This window comes from Aulostomus chinensis, chromosome 4 (genome assembly GCF_037954235.1).
Source record: "Aulostomus chinensis isolate RoL2024-O1b breed Wild chromosome 4, RoL_Achi_v1.0, whole genome shotgun sequence".
In the NCBI taxonomy this organism is placed as follows: Eukaryota; Metazoa; Chordata; class Actinopteri; order Syngnathiformes; family Aulostomidae; genus Aulostomus; species Aulostomus chinensis.
The window spans coordinates 26609165-26633419 of record NC_141323.1 but is presented as its reverse complement, the minus strand read 5'-3'; the positions used below and the strand labels follow the sequence as shown (position 1 = coordinate 26633419).

The 24255-nt window shown below is 42.5% G+C and overlaps 1 protein-coding gene and 1 non-coding gene across 2 annotated transcripts in view; both read left to right on the top strand.

Moving 5' to 3' along the window:
- LOC147264631 (uncharacterized) overlaps positions 1–24255 on the top strand; it is a 163678-nt gene that overhangs the window by 32894 nt on the left and 106529 nt on the right. The gene's annotated exons all lie outside the window — the stretch shown is intronic.
- On the top strand, positions 662–743 carry trnas-gcu (transfer RNA serine (anticodon GCU)). Its single transcript has one exon. It is a non-coding gene; the product is annotated as a tRNA-Ser (tRNA).

Below are 24255 nucleotides of genomic sequence, written 5' to 3'. Positions count from 1 at the left end.
AGCGCCAAATCACAACAAGTGTTATCTTCTTTTTATTCTTTTTATTAAAGATTGAAGCTCCATACAAGACAGTTTGTAGACAAGAACATCACAGCCTGGGAAGCTTTCACTTCTTTTGATGGACAGCTTTGATTTCAGGTTCTACCTCTGTAAAATTGAAAGTAAAGTAAATGAAGCACCTGTGAAGGTAAAACTGATGATGTCATGACTTGTTCAGTCCTCCAACGTTAAAGTCCAACAAGCTTTTGATTGTCTCTGATTCTCTGTGGCAAAATCCAACAAGAGGAAACAGAAAATCTTGAGGTTGTCTCACTTTTTTTTTTTAAAGAAACTCTGCATAGGACAGTGATAGGATGCTTGTTTCCTTGGATGAAAAAGTCTGGTACTCTCATCTTCTTAAACATTTACTTGTTCAATCAGGACAAGAGAATCTGAGCTTGGATGTCATTTTGTAGGAAAAGGTGAATTAAACTTGTAAACATCAGCTGGTGTTCACTCTGATGATGTATCGATGGTCTGTATTCTGCCTTCTGTAGCACGATGCTGCTGGGAAGAAGCCTGATTATGTCAGAGTTGTGTTCAGTGGCTCCTGCTGGGTCCATTTCTGACAAATAGGCTCCAAAGAGTTCAGTTGTTTAAAAGCTCAGGGCTGCTGTCAGCAGACAAGGTGGCCGAGTGGTTAAGGCGATGGACTGCTAATCCATTGTGCTCTGCACGCATGGGTTCGAATCCCATCCTCGTCGTGAGCGACTCTGGTTTCTACTCCTACATTATGGAATTACTGTGAGGCTTTTAACTGACACAGATACCAGTTGAGTCAACTTCCCTTTCACAACCTGACCAAAACAACTCTGACACCCAGAGCTCACATGTGTCAATCACCTCTGTAGAAGGTCCTGCCCCCACAGAGCTATAAATCCTCCCATCAGTGAAGAAAACTGAAGATGCCTCTTGGATGAGAGCTGAAGCATCTTCAAGAAACCTGAAACAGTCCACTTGGTATGTTTAAATAATTCTACAATTTCTTTCAGCTTTTGTCCAAAGCCATGTACATGTATCACATGTATATAATATATATGTGATACTCTTTCATCTACTCATGAACCAAAAATGCAGTCTAATACCAGTAAATTTGTGCAGAAAAATGTCATTTGTGCTCCTTCTTTTATTTATTTGTTTATTTAGTATTTTTTAATGTATTTTCTTTCAATTCACATTTTGTCCATTAACTTCATAATCACTCTTCACAGTCGCCATCTCATCACATGACTAAAGTTTGGGTTCTGTATTGGTGGTAAAATATCCTTCCACGCCCCTCACTAGTTTGCACACAGAAAAGCATATTTTACTGGTTTCAAATCTCTTAGTGTGTTCTCTCTCTTAAACCAGCTGTGGCAGCTTTCATTGTGTGATTGATTTTAAAATATAAATATGGAACAGAATCATTGGAATAAGATGTCAGGACATTTGAAGGAATGTAAATCTCCTGTTGAAATGTTGCAGTGTGCAGCTGAGACTCTCTGGCAGTTGCACAAGGAGCCACAATGGCAGAACCTGGACCCTCCTGGAGGAGAACCACAGGTGAGGGCCTTCTTGGCTCCAGATTGATGGAAATCAAGTGTCTGAGGCTTTTAGCAGCAATGAAGTTGATCTGGTTGGGCACTGGTATTTTTTCTTTCTGCAGCTCAGGAGTGATTCAGGAGAAGAGTTTCAGAACAGCCAAGGTTGGGACTGGATTTTTAAAATTTCCCCTGGAACCAGACAACCTTGGGAGGTAAAACCTCCAATCATAGCCACTCAGATGCAGCAGCAGAAAGAAGCTGTCATCTACCCTGACAGTCAGAGCATCAAGTCAAGTAAACATCAACCATCTTGTAGTTCCAAACCTTCACCTGTCAGATTCAGCTACTTCTTATTGTGGGACTTTAAATTTGAACACAATGGAATTTGGACAAGGAGTTTTCCTTCAAGTCCAAACATCATCGTCCAGCCTCCAACCAGAGGTCCATCAGTTATCATGGGAGCCACATGTGGAGTCTGGATTCTTTTCTAGAATGTGACGGCAATGACAGTCCTGCCAAGTGACATCACTGACATGACTGGATGACTTCAGTCACATGACTGGATGACTTTAGTCACGTGACTGGATGACTTCAGTCACGTGACTGGATGATTTGAAAATTTTGTTGTTGGCCTCTGGACCTTTTTTAAATCAGTAGTTGACCACAGGTAGCTTAGCCAACTGTTAACTAATTAACTTTTAGTCCAGACAAAGAATGTGGGTTGACAGTTATTCATACAAAGTCTTTGGGTTCAGATGCAGCCTCAACTGAGACTCCTGGTTCAGAGGATGGGTTTGTTTGCTGTCAGGTTGCCACCTTTTAGAAATGAAAATCAGGGACGCCCACCACGGCTCCTGGGGGCCATGACCACCAGGGGCCTGACTCCCATGAGGTGGGTGCCCACAGCAGTGGTGTGTTTTATTTTGTAGGTGTTTTTAGTCAAGGGGTGATCAAGAAAGCAATTCCTCCTACTTAAAGCTTGAAATGCTTTATCACCAATAAACACATTCTTTATTGTTCAACACTGAACTGCACAATTAACTTTTAAAATACAAACTCAATAAATGGAGAACTTTATGTGACTTAAGTTCATAACACATCAACAGGTTTCCCTCCCTTCTTTTTCCAAGTCTCCTTCTTGTTCCTCCTTGCAGCTCTGGGGAACTCTTGGTCTCTCAAAGCCCTGTTGGAAAACTCTGAACAGGACTACTCAAAGTTGAGAGTGATCACTCCTTTGAGCTCCATGGAGCTCCTGTTCCTGCAGTCACTCCATTTCTGCTTTTCATTTTGTGTTTGTATTAAAGTTCTATTGCTGAAAAAAAAGAGAATTTTTTGCCTTTTTGTTGAAGTAAATATATGAGGGTCGAAACTGACCCATAACACCATGGATGTTACAATAGTTAATAATATTAAAATGAAGAATAAATAAAACCAATCCATGTCAGAGATGTGTTCTAACACTCCTCAGTAATGGTCAGGAAACACAACAACATTTTGTTTATTTCTATGATTTTCTGGAGGTTCATTTGATCATTTTTTTAACTGAAATCGAGGGTTTACTGACTAAAAAAAGGTCCAGAGGCCCACAACAAAATATTCCAATCAATATTTCCATGGATAAGGACGCCTAACAAGGTAACCAAGAGATGGGAAACAACTTGGATGATAGAAAATAGTTTTTAGTTTATTTTACAGCTGATTGAAGACGAGGGTCAAAACTGACCTGTTAACATCAGAGACGGGAACAGAAAGCTAACACAAGAGGAAGGTTGAAGCTATGAAAAAGGAGTTTGATCAAAATCTTGAACTGACAGTAGAAATATCCTTTTGTATATTTACCTTTGTTGACAGAAGTCACTTTAGCTTGGCAGTGAAAAGAATCTCTGCTAGCTTGACAAATAAGTGCACAAACTGGGTTCAAGCTGGACTTTGGACACTGGTATCTGCAACAACTCCCATCAACTCCTAATCTAGCATCTCTGCTGTGCTCAAACTATTTTACAGAACATTTGACAGACCTGTGGAGCAGTGAGGACAGACATGAGTTGATCCACATGATCCACTGAAGCGCCATTTTACCCTGCCACTGAGGTCACCAACATGAGCTGGAGTTGGGACTCTTGAACTGAACCTGGTATCACAGCGACACCTACTGCTGCAAAATGGAACAGCAACATTGAACCCAAGTACAGGATTGGAGGGAGACTGATGGTCGCTGTTTGGCTTTTTGAAGAACAAGGAGGGCTTTGGTTCAAGCTGGATTCTCAGAGACTATTTCCCCAACCTCTACATTGGCATCTACACTGTCATCCAGTCAGGTGACTGAAGTCATCCAGTCAGGTGACTGAAGTCATCCAGTCAGGTGATTGAAGTCATCCATTCATGTCAGTGATGTCACTTGGCAGGACTGTCGTTGCCGTCACATTCTAGAAAAGAACCCAGACTCCACATTTCCTCCTATCTATTATTGTGTCCCACCCTCCTGGTCCTTACTCTGAATTCTCAGAGTTTATATCCAGTTCAGTTCTCAAAACAGATGAAGTCATGAGTGTAGATTAATTTCCTTTTCTCCACTGATTATATGTCAAGGTTTGTGTGTGGGGGTGGAGCCTATCCCAGCAGCCTTCGGACAAGAGGCGTGGTTCATCCTGGACATGTCACCAGTCCATCACAGGGCCAACACATACAGGCAGACAACCATTCACACTCACAGCCACACCTACAGTCAATTTAGAGTATCAAATCAGCCTCGTCCCCTCTTGATGTCTTTGGACTGTGGGAGGAAGCTGGAGTACCAGAGAGAACCCACACAGACACAGGGAGAACAAGCAGACTCCACACAGCTGGGGCTCGAATCTGGAACCTTCTTGCTGTGAGGCAACAGTGCTGACCACTGCACCATTGTGTCCCCTGAAAATGTCACCAGATCGTTTGGATTTTCTATAAAATCAAGTACACATGAACATGAAGAGGTTTTCACAGGGCTGGTGGTGCAATGGATAGCATGACTGACTACTGTCAGAAGATTCTAGCTTCAACTCCTGGCTCGCTCACTTAAAATTTTATCCTCAGAAGCTTTCACACCTGAAGTGTGAACCACTGCTAAAAGTCCCTGAAATCCTCCAAGGTTTCCTCCTTGTCTGCTGTCAACATGAACACATGCATGGATCCTGCTACCTCTCACATGTTAAGCTGGCACTTGACAGTGACAGCAGGAGAACAAAAAATCCCAGTGTGTCATCAACATTTCCTGGAAACTAAATGACAGAAGCCAGTGGTGGCTGGTGAAAAAAATTCTTGGTGGGGCTGGTGTGCCAAAAACATTTCCGTGCCTAGTCTAGTATAATCATTCAAAAAGAGCAGCCGGACAATTATTAAATGTTTTAAAATAGTATTTACTTTCCTTCTTAAAATCGACAGTTTCAAAGACAAAAAAAAACAACAACAATTTACAACTACAGTAAATTTTATGCGATCAAATATTATACAATGATGTTAACTTTACAGAAGGTGATTTGAGCTTAATCTATACAATACAAATCAACAATGTGTGTGTTTGTCTCTCTCTCTCTGTCTCTCTCTTTGTTCATCTGTGTCTGTCTCTGTCTCCTTCTCTGTCTCCGTCTTTGTGTCCTTTTCTCTGTGTGTCTCTATCTCTGTTTGTCTGTCTCTTAGTGTGTGTGTCTCTCTCTGTCTCTCTCTCTTTGTGTCCGTCTCTCTTTCTCTCTTCGTCTACCTGTCTCTCTCCCTCTGTCTCTCTGTCTATTTGTTTCAGTCTTTCTGGGTGTGTGTTTGAATTCAGCAGTTTTTTGTACAGGAACTTTGCTCGTCTCTCTTTCTGGGAGGCAAATTTCTCAATGACCCTGGTGTTGAAACCAGGAATGTTTCGTGTCCGTTTTTTCTCAACGGAGAGCATAGCCAGAGCGTTGAGCCGATCTTGTGCCATGGTATTTGTAAGAAAAGTTTTTATCCTCTTCAAAGTGGAGAAGCACCTCTCAGATTCTGACGTTGTCATTGGTGTGGTGATGAGGATGTTGAGCAGACTTACAGTTTCAGTGAACGTGTCTTGAAGGTTATTTTCCATCAAAACCTGATCGAGAGCCAGTGCACCACTGCAACTCTGAAACTCTTCGTTCCCGTAGATCAGAGACAGCTCTGTTTGAAGTCTGGCCTTGTCCAATGAGGGATAGGCTTCCACTGTGGTTTTCAGTGCTGAATCTGGGAACTTTCGGCTGTGCTGTGGGAACAGGTCTCCTTGCAGGAGTGTGGCGCTGACAAGATGCTTGGTGAAACTAAATCTCTCCTTGGCATGGCTCACAATGGTGTCACATACCTATGCAATGATATAATTATACAAAATAGGAATTATTGCATCTTCACTTGTCTTAATACATTGACCTGATGAGCTAGCCTATATTATGTAATAAACATACTGTAATGATTCATATCATCATAAAAGAATATACATTTAAGTCTGGACCACTGTATCATATGGCCAACATCTTATTTTGATTTTATTTAATAATGTGATTCAAATCACACGAAGAAGCAAGTTCTGACCTCCAGTGCCAAATGGTGCAGTGTGTCTTCTCCCAAGGTTCTGTGTCTCTTTGTGGGTGGCTCCTGAGCAGGTCCCCTGAACTCCTCATCCTCAGCCAGAGTAGGCACATCCTCCCTGACCCAACACATAAGTTTCATGAGTAAGTTCTAAAAACTGGTTAGGGATACATTAACAAAACCAAAGGTGGACATCATTCCTGTCAATTATATTATACAGATAAATCAATTCTTTAAATAAGATGATATATAAGCATTTAAGTCTACATATACAGAGAAATTGAGGTTAGGCTACAAATTAATTAATTTAGCATACCTGATAGCCTGCATGTGGTCAATGAATGTCTGGGTGACTCCTGCCATGTAGACAGCATCAATGTTTCTCTTCTGCAGCTGGTTGTAAAGGATGTCCACATGTGGCATGATTTTGTGGAACAGGGCCAGTAAAAAACAAAAAGTTTCATCTTCCAGCATTCTCACATAGCCACCAGCTTCTCTCTTTGTCTGGCTATCAAACCCTTCACTGTTCCGGATAGCCTGAAAGCAATTCACCAGATCCTTCTTGTGCTCATAAACTGTGTTAACACGACTGTTGAAGTTCCAACGTGTTGATGATGCACTTGGAAGTCGGTGCGCAAACTTCTCATCAAGCACTGCAGTTCTCTTGCTTGACTTAGAGAAAAAAGAAGCAAATCCCCCCATGTCAGAAAAAAAGTGACTGATCTGAGGGATGTGGGAGGTTGCTTGCTGCAGTATCAGGTTTAACTGATGGGCATAGCAGTGAACATAGTGAGCGTTTGGATAGATGTCTTGTACCTTTCGCTGCACTCCTCCTTTGGCACCCCTCATCACAGCTGCCCCATCACAGGCCTGGGCAATCAGCTTCTTTTCTTGTCCCTCAGAAAGGATGCTGTGCAGCCTCTCCAATAAGGCACTGGCTATTGCATCCGCACAGGTGTTGGGCAGTTTCAAAAATTCAAAGAACCGCTCTTGAATATTGTGGCGGTCGTCAATGTATCTCAGAACTAAGACTAACTGACACTGTGTTGAAACGTCAGTAGTTTCATCAGCCTGGATCGCTAAAAAGTCTGCCGATTTAACTTCATCCAGGATCTGTTCTCTCAAAACTGCCAGCATACAGTCCAGGAGCTCGTTCTGTACTGTCTTCGAGGTGCCTTTAAAAACGGTTGCATTTTCAAGGTGCTCCCTCAAGTACCGATCAATGGATGCCATCAAGTCAACTGGACCTCTGAATATTCCAGCGTTGTCAGAGGAATCACTTTCGTCATGTCCCCGCAGAGCCAGTTCAAAAGCACCACAGAATTTAACAGTTAATTATCTTAGATAAGATGTTACGGTTCTTATCTACCTCATCATTGTGTTTCCTTACAGCGATGCGGTGACTGTCATCGAGCTGCGTTGCTATGCTAATCTTCCCAAGAACCGCTAGCTTCACGCAGTTTTCCATGTGAATTTTCGCTCTTTCGTGTTTCTTAATCCGCTCGGAGAGGTGCTTTAGGTCAGTGATTCCTGTCTGTGTCCATGCTGAATCACACCGGTCACTCCTGAAAGGGATGCAGGGGAAGCAAAAAAGTGCATTGGCTGCTCCACAACCCGTCAGCCACGGCTTGCGCTGAAACCAGCTCCGGCAAAATGTCCTGTTGTAGGATTTAGCCTTTTCCTTGGACTGCTGCTGGATGTTGATTTCAGGCTTGTCCGGTCCCAGCTCCTTAACGCGGATTTTTTCCGCCATGGTCCTCCTCGCAAAAGGGAAATTTAAAAGGGATCTCACCGAATTCGGTGGAAACTGCTGCTCTTGAACTTCGATAGTTGTTGTCGCCATTTTCTCTCTCACTCACTTCTCGCGGTATTTTTTTTCGTAGGGCATCGGAAATCTGGGAATCTCACTACGCAAAAAGAATATCGCGGGCTCCTCAGCTAGCTTTAGCAATCCAAACCTTCACGCATTTTACGTTGGCGTAGGCCGTTAAATTTGGCGATGTTGATTGGCCAATTATTCATTATTTTTCCCTAGCAACCATACAGGATTGGCTAATTAATTGCAGGTCTGGGGCGCTTTGACGAGCGCCCCTAAAGACAAATTATACAGTCTATCAGAGTAAATTCACTATTAATTGAATGAGTCAGTTGGCGTAAATGTTGTTTAAATTACCCATATTGCATGTAGACACACACAATTAAGTAAGGCTGACATTGACGCTAAAAATTGTAAACATATGCACATATATATGTATAAATACATGTAGAGATTTTCCTCTCCACATCTGGTGGGGCGGCGCCCCAGCGCCCCCTATGAGCCAGCCGCTACTGGTGGATAATAAAAAACTTTCTCATTCAAGTTGAAACCTGCAAGAGGCAGCAGACAAGGTCAAATTAATTTGACACATCAAACTAAACAACAATAGGGGGCATACTGCCCTCTACTGACTAAAGCTGATAATGCTACCATGAACGATCAGGAAAAGAAAAGCACAAATTAAACAAAATAATACAGGACATTCACCCCCCCCCCCCAAAAAAAGAAAAAATATATTTAAAAAAATGTCCTCAAATAGTGAAGTTTCATCAAACCTTGTGTCTGTATGTTGTGATAGTATTTTATACATAAAATGAGACTAAACTCACCTCCATGTTTGATGCAGTACAGAAAAAGAACATAGTTCCCTTCATTCTCCTGCCATTAAAGTTCATAAACTAGCAAGAATGTCAGGTAGCATTCGCATTAACTTCAGCTAAAGTCTACCAGCTTCAGGTGCCTTTAACAATCGCCTTACTCGCTACTTAAGGCTTTATCGTCCATCGTTGTCTTCCGCTTATTCCTTACTATTAAGGGTCGCGGGGGGGCTGGAGACTATCCCAGCATCAATGGGCGAGAGGCGGGGTTCACCCTGGACAGTTCGACAGTCCATCGCAGGGCCAACATACAGCAATTGCTTGCAGTGTACAAGTCCCAAGACTTTCATAAAATTCATCACTGGATTCAGGACGACCCCTGCTGCTCGGCCCCGGTGGGCGGGAGGAGGCTCAGGCCCAAACAACGCTGACTGCAGCTTTAATTTAATCCTAGGTTTATGTAAAACTCTGATAAATCAGTGGTATTTATTTCATGATTTTCATAGGAATAAGTTAAGAATAAAATGCCAGTTCATGGTTAAGCTAAAATTTACATAAATTAGTATTTGTTATGAAGAAGATATTAAAATGTATAAAATTTGTTTAAAATTAGTAACTTTCAAAAAAACATAATTTCATGGGGTGTGAATGTCTTTCAAAAATGTTAAAGTAATTCTATTACGTTAGGTTACGTGCGTGAGTTCATGACCTTTAGTGTTTACACTTCCGGGAGAAACGCGCGCGAGGAAGAAGGAGCATCGTGTAATGGCATAACGTTATCGGAGTTTGGAGACTGTGTGTCGTCGGAGAGGAGTTTTTATCGGTAACGGACTGTGAACTGTAATTGACCGACGTGATCGGAGTGCGTGAGTCGGATTCTCCGCCACCGATTGTGTTTTGTTGAGCACCAGGCAAGTCCAGTTACAGAAGCTAGCGGGAGCTAGGCTAACGCTGTCCACGCTGAAGGGAGACGCCGCTGCAAGGACGGGACAGGAGCTTCGGATAGTCGCCTCGGGAGAGAGTTGTTAATGGAGGATGTGCCGCTGCTGCCGAGTCACGGAGGTCTGTTGCTGCTGGCTGCTGCGAGCGGGACGGTTGCTGCCACAACGAGCGAGGGATTCATCGGCTGCGGTCCGGTATTGTTGACTTCACCGACACACGGGGGGATCTGGTAAAGGTTTCCATCATGAGCTCCAACTAAAGCGCGCCAACGAAAGTAAACAAGAGTGCACTCGAAATAAAATTAGACAGTTGAAAGAAAGACAAAAACAATATACCCCGGGGTTCTTCTTTTTATTTTCTATAGTCTTGTTTATTCAAGGTTTGAATGTGTTTTTCTGCAAGCTTTTAATACATTTTCTAAACTGAAATCTTGTGTTGTTTCATTGAATTTGTGTGTTGTTACTGAAGCTTTACAGCAGAGTTTAAAGGTCAAGTGTATTCCCCATAGCCTCCAGTTGAATATTTAAGAGTGAGAATCATACATTGCCCTAGATTGATATTAATTATTCCAGATGGGACTTTTACCATACAAGCTATTTGAAATGAGTTAAAGTGTTCCCTGTAAGCCTAAGGTGGGTTTTAATATTGGAGCCGGTGGTAAAAGGGTTACATTTAGAAATCTAAACCCCTGCTACCATGAGCACACATGGAAATAAAGACTCAACTGACCGCTCGGTCTACTTCAGCTAGCACACTGAACAACACTGTTGTTTACTTGCTAGCTGATAAGTGAGCAGCTGATGTTTGCAATAACATTGAAATAAACTAAAAATAGAGTCAATAGCTCAAATCCAATCACCACCAAAGGAGCCACGTCTTTAACACTTCAATCTCATAGCGACTCCTCAGGATTTCTTCTTCTCTCCATTGCATTTTGTAGGAGGCTCCTGCCGGTCCACACTGCCTTCCCCCTAACAGATTCAGCTACTGAGACTAAAGTTCGTTAGTGAGCTCAATGCATTAAAGTGAGTTAATATTTGTTGAAAACTAAATAGGCGTGAAGCTGTAACCTCACATGAACACTTGAAGTCTAGATTTCAGCTGCATGTGAAGAAATCAGCATAAAATCCTTGTGTTGGTGTTTAAACCTGGACTACCAGAACCAGGCTAAGAGGTGTTTGTCTGTTAGCTGTGAAGTAAACTGAAACATGAAGGCTTTGAGGGTTTGTTCTCAACACAAAGAAAGATTCAATGTTCAGACAACTCCAACTCTGTAAAAGAAAAAAAAAACATTTTTACAAATCTCAGTTTATTTCTTCATGAAGATCTTAATGAGGCAATCAGCACCAGAGCACTCAAGTTAAAATTAGTAACACCGTCACTAACGATGGATTTATTTGACCCAATGTAGTTTTCCTGATCAAATATAGTTTTCATCAAAATATATTATTTTCTTATCATTAATTATTTCCTAATATGCAACGTCACATGAATGAAAAAATGGAGGACCCTATAAAATGACCTGACGTCAGTGTTCAAGGGTGAAGTCATTTTTGGAATGAAGAAGAGTTCATCCATCTTTTTTTGCCTCGTGTCTCTGAACCAGCTCATTTGTTGTGTCCACGCCGTTCCGTGTTTAACATGTTTTATGTAACATGAATAACATATTAATATACCAATATATACATGACATAAATTATATATAGAACAGATAAACATCAATAACCAGTGAGAGAAGTCATGTGGTTCTCCAACCTCTCTAAGCTGCATCGCAGTGCTGGAGGAGTGCTGACATCATCATTTATGGTTCCTTGCTGGATGAAGGCCTAAACTATGGAGTGAAATCTACTGCCTTGAACTCACTCTTCATTTCTGCTCAGGCTTTTCCTGCCAGCAAGGCAGTGGCAAGAAAAGCAGTCAGCTGATGTCCACAGCTCAACATGAGAAGGACACATTTCTTTTGAAGAAAAAACATTTCAAGGAGTTTTTCCTGCCAATACAGGACAACACCCACTCACAAACCAGTGCTGGACAAGTTCCTTCAAAGCTGTAATGCCTTATTTCTTACTTGTTACTGTCATTTTAAAATAATTGGTTCCATCACGGTTGTGTCTGCCAGTTCTTGGTGACTGTACAGGAGGTCTGTGGACCGCAGGGCCACAACAAGCCCATTTCCTCAACTCTCCATTGAGTACAGAGGTCCCCAAGTATGGACCAGTGAGGATAAATGTGATCGTGGAGAAGTCCTTTTGTTCTTCAACTGGTCCAACTTGATGGTGAGTCTCCCTTTATCAAGGATTACTGAATGCTTGTGTTATTTATGGCATTGTTAACACTTTATAAACCCTTCATTCAGAGCTGTAAAGAACCTTTAACCTCATATCCCAGACATCAAAGTGGGCCACTAACTGGTGAGATGAAGCTATGCTATGCTGCTACATTCTGAAGAGGTAAAGTAGCAGGTTCTGAGAGTGATGGCTAACCTGGATGTGTTCATCTCCTACTTTAATATCAGCGTCCCAACTTGGAGCTCTGACCACCTCCAGCTTTTTGTTCCTGTTTCTGCTTCAGTCAACAGGGAACTCAAACCTGCAATAGAATCATCAACAACAATGGAATAGAAAACAGAGGAAGACAAAATATCACAAACTTACAAAGCTGAGAAATGTTCATGAAGAATAAATGCACACATTATGATTGAGGCCAGAAAGTAAAACTCCACACCAAATGTATTTTGACATGTAGGGATAATGAACTTGAATGTGTTGAAATAGCAGATAAATGAATCCATTATCACACAACAAGATGATGACCCACTATCACCAGATGGCGTCACAGATCCTGATGCTCTGTGCAGGAAACACCGAGCAAAACATGACTAAAACGCTCCTGTTGCTCCCTCCATGAAAAACTGTGGCACTGATGAGAAGAAGGATCCCAGCGTCCACTGAGGATCCATCTCCGCACCATTCGGTAGAAGGATGATAGGGTCGGCACCAGGAGAAACCCTTGTGTCTCCGATGCAGGGAAGATGGAGCACTGAAGAGGCCACATTGTGGCGTCCTGAAGAGGACATTTGGTGGAGCCTGAGACAGCAAACATCATGCCGCCCTTCATCAGAAGAACCACAGCACTTCAGTCACTTGACTGAAGTCATCCATTCATGTCAGTGATGTCACTTGGCAGGACTGTCATTGCCGTCTCATCCTAGAAAGAATCCAGACTCCACATGTGGCTCCCATGATAACTGATGGACCTCTGGTTGGAGGCTGGACGATGATGTTTGGTCTGGGGGGGTTAAGATTGTGGGGGCTGTTTCAGTTCTAGTGCTGAAGGCTTTCACCATGACAGTCAGACTCTCATCTGTCCTTCATGTTCCCTCAAATGTGCAGTGTGGACCTCACACTCTGAAATTTAGCCTGAAAACTCTTCATGAAAAGCAGGAGACTCAGAGTCTCTGTGTCTCAATCGGTCAGCGCGCTCGGCTGTTAACCGAGAGGCTGGTGGTTCGAGCCCACCCAGGGACGATCAACAGGTTCTACTGGTTCTTAGGACTCTATTGATCAGCTGCTGAGTTGCTACTTGATGTCCACATTGGTCTGTTTCATCCTGAGTAGTTTGATCATAGCAGAGTTGTTGCATCAATGATCTGAATGTGGACGGACAGATTGACCCTCCACAGCAGACGCATGTGACAGATCTCTTGATGAGACACTTTGTGGTAAAGCCAGATTCTGCCAGTCCCACTGACATATTTCAATCACACATGTTCAGAGATGATTTTTTTTTTCCTGAATACATTTATTATTTTCTGATCACCTTGTGGATTTTTCATCATTCTCCTCATTACCATACTTTAGGTTGCAGTATGTACACCTTAATTAGTCTTGGGTTTCAGAAATCATACAGCATACAAATAATAGCAGGTTGAAACATATTTATTTAAAAGAATTTAACATGGTTACACACACACACACACACACACACACACACACAGAGCCTGTCTTTGGTATAAAATGGTCTGTCACGTTCTCTCACATTGCACAACAACAAAACAAACAAAGACGGGTCCCAGTATCACTGTGACAATTCTTTTACCAGCTATGACCTTGGACAAGAACTTCTCAGGAGGAAACTTATCATGGTGGCACAGTGAAGAAAACTAGACCTGAGCTGCCTGCTGAAATCTTGTAGGTGAAGGACAGAGCTCCACCTCTTTGACAGACACCACCACTGTTGGCTCATGTTGTCAAAAAGTGTGTCAGTTTTTGACACACACGCATCTAAACACACACACATACACACGCATCTAAACACACACACATACACACGTATCTAAACACACACACATACACGCATCGAAACACACACACATACACACATCTAAACACTCACACACACACACGCATCTAAACACACACACATACACATGCATGTTCTTACACAGAGACTTTTCCTCTTTTTTTTTTTTTACTGGTTTTGAACCAGTAGTTGGTTTCTGTTGGTTTGATCTGCTTGACTGGTTGTTGTTTGTTTGACCTTGCAAATCCATATTTTGGGTTCTGGCATTTTCTGCTTTTCATTTTGTGTTTGTATTAAAGTTCTATTGCTGAAAATAAGAGACTTTTTTTCCTTTTTCTTGAAGTAAATATATGAGGGTGGAAACTGACCCATAACACCATGGATGTTACAATAGTCAATAACATTAAAATGAATAATAAATCAAACCAATCCATGTCGGAGATGTGTTCTAACACCCCTCAGTAATGGTCAGGAAACACAACAACCTTTTGTTTATTTCTATGATTTTCTTGAGGTTCATTTTATCATTTTTAACTGAAATCGAGGGTTTACTGACTAAAAAAGGTCCAGAGGCCCACAACAAAATATTCAAATCAATATTTCCATGGATAAGGAAGCCTAACAAGGTAACCAAGAGATGGGAAACAACATGGATGATAGAAAATTGTTTTTAGTTTATTTTACAGCTGATTGAAGACGTGGGTCAAAACCGACCTGTTAACATCAGAGATGGGAACAGAAAGCTAACACAAGAGGAAGGTTGAAGCTATGAAAAAGGAGTTTGATAAAAATCTTGAACTGACAGTAGAAATATCCTTTTGTGTGTTTACCTTTGTTGACAGAGGTCACTTTAGCTTGGCAGTGAAAAGAATCTCTGCTAGCTTGACAAATAAGTGCACAAACTGGGTTCAAGCTGGACTTTGGACACTGGTATCTGCAACAACTCCCATCAACTCCTAATCTAGCATCTCTGCTGTGCTCAAACTATTTTACAGAACATTTGACAGACCTGTGGAGCAGTGAGGACAGACATGAGTTGATCCACATGATCCACTGAAGCGCCATTTTACACTGCCACTGAGGTCACCAACATGAGCTGGAGTTGGGAATCTTGAACTGAACCTAGTATCACAGCGACACCTACTGCTGCAAAATGGAACAGCAACATTGAACCCAAGTACAGGATTGGAGGGAGACTGATGGTCGCTGTTTGGGTTTTTGAAGAACAAGGAGGGCGTTGGTTCAAGTTGGATTCTCAGAGACTATTTCCCCAACCTCTACATTGGCATCTGCACTGTCATCCAGTCATGTGACTGAAGTCATCCAGTCATGTGACTGAAGTCATCCATTCATGTCAGTGATGTCACTTGGCAGGACTGTCATTGCCGTCACATTCTAGAAAAGAACCCAGACTCCACATTTCCTCCTATCTATTATTGTGTCCCACCCTCCTGGTCCTTACTCTGAATTCTCAGAGTTTACATCCAGTTCAGTTCTCAAAAAAGATGAAGTCATGAGTGTTGATTAATTTCCTTTTCTCCACTGATTATATGTCAAGGTTTGTGTGGGGGGGTGGAGCCTATCCCAGCAGCCTTTGGACATGAGGCGGGGTTCACCCTGGACGTGTCACCAGTCCATCACAGGGCCAACACATAGAGACAGACAACCATTCACACTCACAGTCACAGCTACAGTCAATTTAGAGTATCAATCAGCCTCGTCCCCTCTTGATGTCTTTGGACTGTAGGAGGAAGCTGGAGTACCAGAGAGAACCCACACAGGAACAGGGAGAACATGCAGACTCTGAAACATCCCATGCCCGAGCCGGTACTCTAACCCAGATCCTTCTTGCTGTGAGGCCACAGTGCTGACCACTGCACCATTGTGTCCCCTGAAAATGCCACCAGATCGTTTGGATTTTCTATAATATCAAGTACACATGAACATGAAGAGGTTTTCACAGGGCTGGTGGTGCAATGGATAGCATGACTGACTACTGTCAGAAGATTCTAGGTTCAACTCCTGGCTCGCTCACTTAAAATTTTATACTCAGAAGCTTTCACACCTGAAGTGTGAACCACTGCTAAAAGTCACTGAAATCCTCCAAGGTTTCCTCCTTGTCTGCTGTAAACATGAACACATGCATGGATCCTGCTACCTCTCACATGTTAAGTGACAGCAGGAGAACAAAAAATCACAGTGTGTCATCAACATTTCCTGGAAACTAAATGATAGAAGCTGTTGAATTTCTGTATCAGAACAAGGAGAAAGGAGCCCCAATGAAAGAGTGATGATTCTTTATTTTGATTTTGTTCTTCACTCCTACACAAGAGAGTGAAAGTGTCGGCTGGCTGGGAGCAACTGCCTGCTTCAGAATGGGACGAGCCTCAGGACTTTTCAGTGAGAGCTGCAAAGCTTTCACTTTATCAATGGAATCACTGGGAAAAGAAACTCATCCTGTCAGATGAAGGCCAAAGAGTTTTGCTTCACTGTGTTGAGGGAGGGTTTGTTCAGATGATTCTAGAAGAAGAAATCAAAACATCATCATTTAACATTCAGAAGAAGTGAATGCAGAGTTTTATTGATGGTTTCAGGAATCAGCCTCTGGGTTCGTGGTGCTCCAATCTTCAGACAACTGAAAGTGATGAAACCACCTGTGTTGAGTTGTCTTCCATCATGGAAAACTGAAAGGAAAAACTCACACAATTAAACATTCATTGGTTAACAGTTAGCTGAGCTACCAGTGGTCAAACCTGCAGCTGAGGGAACAAACAAGAGGAGGCTAACATTTGTATTTTAATTTTATGTATGCAAAGAATCAGAAAGACAGTTACAATGACATCATCAATACAAAACCTTGGGCTCACAAAGATGAAGTGAACAATTTCCACAATCAATCCCAAATTTAAGGCCTGAAGTTAGAAAATAATATTAGCTAGCTAGCTAACGTTGGCTAGTTAATGTTAGCAAGCTGGCAATATTTAGCACCATCAAATAGTTCAAACAAGGTCAACAGCTGTTATAATGATGGTCACATGATTTAAAAGATTAAAAACAACTCTCTGTATCAATGTGAGATAGAGTTACATAAATGAATAGAACATTACTCACTGACTGAATATTGAAAAAGCACCAGACTTTGGTCCACAGCTTGGTTCTAACGTTACTTGACAGCACTTTTTAGGGCCTGAGCCAGAAGGAACTTCTGGCAAAGACTCCATTATTTTTCCACTTTTTTTCTTCTTGCAATCAACACTGCCCAGAGTTGATTTGAGGAAATAAGACTCACATTTGATGAAGTTTGGTCAGACGGTGCAGACACACTTGACACCCAGAGAGGTGAGCAGGTTTTGGACCAAGTTGAAACTTGTCAAGTATTTGAGACAGAAAATGACAGAAAGCTGTGGCTGTGTTCTGGTTCTGCATGTTTCAGATTTATTGCCCTCCCAGTAATGTCTTATTTCCAGCTCTGCTCTCCCTCAACTACTGTTTAGTGTCATATTTATTTTGCTGACTACTTCATTGACATGTGGTAAAAATGTCTTGTGTTCCCTGAAATTAACTGAGTGCTGCTCAGTAAAGTTGACATGACTTGAGATTCTATTCCTGCTTGGTCCATTTCAAAATTCTTATCCTTCCTGGCATTGGAGATAAAGTATCAGTCAGGGCTGTACTTGATTAGTACTGCATATAGTACACATCAGTCACTGCCATTACACAGTGGAATGGAAGTTGAAATACTGTTTACCAGCAAGCTGAAAACTGTTGTGGTATTTGACAATTCTGTTGTTTCTGAATGAAAATCGTGAAGGAGAATCATTGAGACATCCTAAAAATGGCTGAGGTCTGCTGAGCTGCAGCAGGTCTGAGCTGCTTTTGATGCCCAGATGATGAGGAGGCAGTGAATGTTGGGTTTGGTGGAGCTGAAAAAATGCTGCAGGTGTTGAGAGGTCTGCTGGTGTCCAGGACTTCCTCTCCAGGTCTCAGCTTCTCCCTGCAGTTCCCACTAACACCACAACAGTCCTGGAACCCCTGCAGATGGTGGAGGACCATGATGACCCCGATGCACGATCAGGCCATCAAAAACCAGTCCTGATGATCAAAAAGGTCCCTCCACTCACTCTAGAAGAAGCTTCTGGAACAGATGAGCAAACACACTCAACGAGAAATCATGATTTAAACACACTGGCAAAACCAGCATTTCCCACAATGTTGATTTTTACAATTTCCTTCAATGTTTTAAAAACCATCAAAGTGGACAGAAGCCCAGATGGTCCAAACCTGTTTCCTGTCTCCTGCCATTGTGGAGAGCCTCTGTTCTGTCCTGCTGCTGTCCAGTTGTCTCTACTGAGCTCCTCTGCTGGTTCCACCTTGAAGAGGGTCTGAGCTAAAATTGAACCTTGAAGAACTTCAACCTTTGATCTCAGAGTTTTGTGTTTGATCTTAGAATTCTTTCTTTGATCTCACCTCAGACAAAGACATGGAATCTCAAACTGCTGTTGAGGAGGCCGTGATCGTATAGTGGTTAGTACTCTGTGTTGTGGCCGCAGCAACCCCGCTTCTAATCCGGACCTAAACGTAGATTCTCTCAGCTCATGTTTTGAAATCAACTCACCATGAACACAAGTAGATTTCAATGGACTGCAAATGTGTCTCATTTAATGGTAAACATGTCAAATATAAATTCCATCACCTGAGGAGGTCTGCTGCTGGAATTAAACTCCAGATATTCACAAGATATTCTAGATCTTTAAAATAATTTAAAATATCCCAGTGGCTTTCAGGCATGAGGCAGAAGAACATGGATGGATGGGTGGAAACATAATTTTTAAAATATTGCAGGATATTTTCCAATATATTCCACTATATTTACTATATTTTAGGTCTTGTTTCAATGTTATGACATTAAAGCTCATCTTAGTAAAACAATGAAGTTACCTGAACTAAATTCTTGAAAAAAAAATGACTGTCACTGATTTAAATAAATCAAATCTACTTCAAAGTACCTTCTATTGTCATAAGTCAGCCATTTTAAGAGTACTTGAAGTTCCAGAGCATTCCAAGTGGAGATGATATGAATCCATTTTGTTAGATGAACTCAGTTCCTCTGCTTTGATGTTGGTGGACTGAGTGGAGTTTGCCTGAACCTGCTTGAACCTGCTCAGTCCCTCACTCAAGCCTCACTCAGCCTCAGCAGCACCGCTCCACTGAGGACTGATTCAGGTTCCTAGCAACCAAATACAGAGGAGAGCCCAGCCTCACGGCAGGTCTTTGCAGAGTCTATCTTCACAATCAAAGCTCTCACAGCTGCAGAAAGTGAGAGGAAAGCTTACAAAGTAAACCCTGTAAATGAGACAGGAAAACACAGATTTCCAAGGAATTTATCCTCTTTGAAATAATTCATGTGATCCAACAGGGCCGGTTCTAGACAGTCACATATAAGGGGGCAGATAGAAATGTGAAGGGGGCAAAGGGTGGCAACAGATGTGGGGAAATGGTGTGGTGGCGGTGTTGGGGGGGGGGGGGGTAGGTGGTTCTCTGGATAACTGATATTATCATGTAGTTTGATTGCTCTTTATCAGACCTTTACCCTAAGACTGGTCCCACTTGTCCCACCTGAAGGCTAAGCTTCTGCTGGTGTAACTCTTCAGGTCACTGAGGCCGACAAACCCCCTGACCCTGATGAGGTGGAAATACCTCGGGGCAAAATTAAAAAGAGAAAAAAAAATTAAAAAAAACCAAAACATTTCTTAGGATGACAACAACTAAATCTTGACATCTACCTTCATTGGATGGCCTGTATCAAATATATTCAAACCCAACAATAACACTTATCATGATTGCCAATATCAACAAAACAAAAAGGGTAGGCCAGGTTATTAAATAAAAATCCCTTCACCAAGTCTTGAAAAACAAAACTGATCAATAGAAAATAAATAAATAAATAAAATAAAGAATAAAATAAAACATCCATCCAGATTTTGACAACCAACAACATTGAAGGTCTTTGTTGGCTCCATGCAGCAGACCAGCTCACTGTGGTGCTTGTGGGATCCACAAAGAAACACTTCTCTTACAGAGTCAAACAGTGAGAAGAACAATGGGCTGGTCCTTAGTTGACTCTACAAATACAGATGTATGTGCAGCTGAGTGACAGGGAGATGAGAGGAAGCTGAGACTGTATCACGCACATTTTTTTGCATTTTTTCCGCTACTGCAGATAATTTTGTCAACTCATAATATATCAATTTTGTACGTATATTAAAATGTGGTTTTTTTTTTTTACTTCTAAAATTTTGATTTGAGAGGGCAGGACATTTGTTTGAGACAGATCTTGCTTCCCCATAGAGCCGCCCTGATGATCCTATATCATCTAATATCCCACATGTGTCAATCAGAGAACACAACTGGAATCTCTGGTTTTCATCACCTTCTGGACCCTTGCAAAATTGAGCACTGGTTATGTCACGATCCCTGTCTCGTGCTTCCTGTTTTATTTTGTAGTAATGTCCTGTCTTCCTGACCTCCCTCCTGTGATTCCCTCATGTGTCTCACCTGGTTGATTGCACCACCTGTGTCTTGTTTCCCCTCTCGTATTTAACCCGTGTGTTTTCCCCTGTTAGGTTGTTGGGTCATTGTTGTTGTTGTTGTCGTTGTTGATGTCGCTGTCGCCGCTGATTGTTCTGTCTTGTATACTGTCAAGTTAATCAGTCACCGGTCAAGCCTCCAGCCTCATGTCTTGTCTCCGCCCTCACGCCACGTCTCAAGCCTTCGCCCTCACGCCACGTCCAGCCCCCAGTCACCCAGCTTCAATAAACCTCTTTTGTGCACCTCTCAAAATTGTCTGCATTTGGGTCTCCCACACCATCCTCAACCCCCAACACTGACATGTTACGAAAAGGAAGGAAAATTGCCTTGTGATTGGAAGGTTGCTGGTTCAATCCTCAGGATTTGCAGGAAGAAGCAGTGTAAATGACTCTAATGTCGGTCCATTTCTGAGGGAAAATTTCCCGTGGGCTTTTATTTTGTTAAGGCAATTCTCAGGAGTTGAGGCTTTTATATTGAAGAGCATCCAGTTAAGTTCCTGCACATCTGGCAGGCAGCATTTTGAAGCTCCTGGCTGGAACTGGAAAAGGAACTCTGTGTTTCATTTGTTTGATGTCAATTTATGGGAATCAGTGAACTTGATTGAGTGTTGAGATGAAGGCTATGCTAACAGGAGCTTCTCTCACAACTGTTTCTCAGTCTTGTTAGCTTCTCTACCTCACCACATGAGCACACTATGGGTGAACATGACTTATTTTTGTGGATCGTTGTTGTGAAGATTGTTTATGTTGCAGATCTGACATTTAAAAAAAGAGCTAATTTCATTTATCTGTCTTTTAGCATTTGAGGGTTTTTCCTGAAGAAAAGGATGAAACAGACAGTAAATTATGTTAAAATCCTGCTGAGTGCTGAACAGATTCAAAGGCTTCTGGAAACATCAGTACACTTCACCTTTGTCTGGCCAGGATTGAGCTACAAGCAGCACTGCTGCCTCCCTCATGAACACCACTGAGGTGCCCTTGAGCAAGGCCCTCAGTAGATGAACTGAGCAGCTTGTTTTGTGTTTTTGTGAACATTATCAGAGTGATGCTGCAAATGTGAGTCACTCAGGGAGTTTCTTCTGGTTAAATAAAGGTTAAAAAATGGAATATCATCATTGTCAGAATCATCGAAGAATATTTGTGTTCATTTAAACAGCCAAAGTCAACTTGTCCTGGATCTCAATCACATGACTGTTAGTGTCAATAATGTTACCTGAGCAGGTGATTTCCTGGATGGTGGAACCAGGAGAGTTCCATGATGTCACACACTCCTTCAGTGTTGATGTAGACTGAACACACTCAGAGTTGATGAACCACATAAGTCGTTCTGAGGACGCGTCTCTCTGCTGTGTTGAGACAGCAGAACCACAGTCCAGCCGTCTACATATCACAGCTGTTTCCTTCAGGGTCCAGGACCGGCGTGTCTCTGCTGCTCTCCACTCTCCCAGGTGTTTCACCTCCAGTCTACCAGCACAGTGGTTTGCTCCTCCCACCAACCTGACATCATCAGCATCTGAGCAGAGACAAGAGCATCATTAATACATGAATATGCAACAGGACGGAGGAGGACCTGAACCAAAGCTCCACCTGAGCAGATGAGTCCAACTGATCTGCCAGGTGAGCAGGTGTTTCCAGACCCTGAGCGTCCACAGTCCAGGAGGGAAGATTCATGGCCCTCACACTGGAACACCTGAGCCCAGAATGGAGACTCTGCTGGTCCAAAAAGTCCCCCCTCCAGGACTGAAGGTGTCCCACATCTCAGCTCTCCACACAGCACCTCTGCATCCTGCATGTCAAAGTCCTCTTCACACACCGAGGACCAGAGCTGGTTAGATTTCACCTCCAGTCTGCCAGAGCAAAGGTTCGACCCGTCCACCATCCTGACAGACTCTGAAAAGACAACAAGAGGCAGATTCATGATGAGAATGAATTCGTGTTAACATGAACTCACCTGTTCATGCCTCTGACATGTTAACTGGCAAACCCTGGAAATGAGACAGGAAAACATAGATTTCCAAGGAATTTATCCTGAGAGTGAGAAGGAAAATATAGAATTGGAAAGAATTTATCCTCTTTGAAATAATTCATGTGATTATTGAATCTGGGAATCATGATTCCTGCTCGTTCCTCCCTAAACCATCTAATATCCCACATGTGGATACCATAGAACACAACTGGAATCTCTGGTTTACGTTATCATCACCACCATTTTCAGATCCTAGCAGTGGCAGCCTAAAGCAGTGATTCTCAAACTGTGGAAAACCCAAATATCTTTTGGAAAGTTTAACAAGTCAAAATTGTTTTGAAACAATGAATACTATAGAAAAAAATAGCAAATAATTTTGAAAGAAAATACATATCTATATCAATCAAGGATGGTTCCAAGTCTGCTTTCAGAGAGGAGGTGGAGCAGCTGGTCCACTGGGGCAGTCTGAACCTGGAGCTGAACCTGCTCAAGAATGTGGAGATTACAGTGGACTTCAGGAGAAGCCCACCCACACTCTCCCCCCTCACCATCCTCAACAACACAGTGTCTCCTGAGGACATGTTCAAGTTCCTGGGAACCACAATCTCCAAGAACCTGAAGTCCACCTCTAACATGGACACTGTCCAGAAAAAAAGCTCTGTTGAACCTGCCACAGGAGCTGCTGATCATCTTCTATACTGCAATCATTCAGTCCGTCCTGTTCACAGCCATCACTCTGGTTTGGATCGGCCACCAAACAAGACAGGATCAGACTGCAACGAACAATCGGGTCAGCAGAGAGAATCATGGGGGCCGACCTACCTGTCATCCAGGACCTTTATCGGTCCAGGGTCAGGAAACGGACAGGCACCATCTCTGCTGACCCATCACACCCCAGTCACAAACTGTTTGATCCCCTCCCCTCTGGAAGATGCTACAGAGCCCTGGATGCTGAGACCACCAGGCTAAAAACAGTTTCTACCCTCAGGCTTTCAGTCTGATGAACGGGAAATAGTCAGAGTGTCAGGAAATAAAAGCAAACATCTGCTACACCAGTAGCTCAATAGCAGGTGATCTGACAGGAGGGAACTGCAAATCATAACAATGGTGATGAAGGAAAAGCCGGCCCTGGCGTTGTTCAGTGTGAAAACCCTGGAAGAGATCGTCATGAGGCCACAGCTCCTGGAGGAGCTGAATGATTCCCAACTCCTGTGTTGTCCTGAGGATGAACTCACGTCACTGCTGCTCGCCTCCACAGAAGAACCAGAGCCAGCGTTTCCCTGATTGATGCTAAGATACATTCTGATGTGTGTGATTCTACAACTGTCTGGTGTGCATCTCAGTCAAACAGCAACAGTGTGTTGGCCTAACTGTGCTGGACCCTGAGCAGCACACACTGGGTCTTCTATTGGAACCTGTGCTCAGTGTGTATTGCTATTAAAGGTGATTCCAAAAGCGGCTCCAGCTGACTGCTGCATCAGAGCACTGATACCAAAGACACTGCCCAGCTCCTTACTTTCAAATACTCTCAAACACTATTTATAATATAATTTACTGTATTTCATCAGCGATCAATGCATCATTTATAGCAGTAATTGGCAACAAGTGGATCTTTTCACTGGAACCTCAGAGTTCACCAGATTGACTCACACACTTGAAAACAAGTTCAGATTCATAAAATATTCCAGTGTTTCATGTTTCTCTA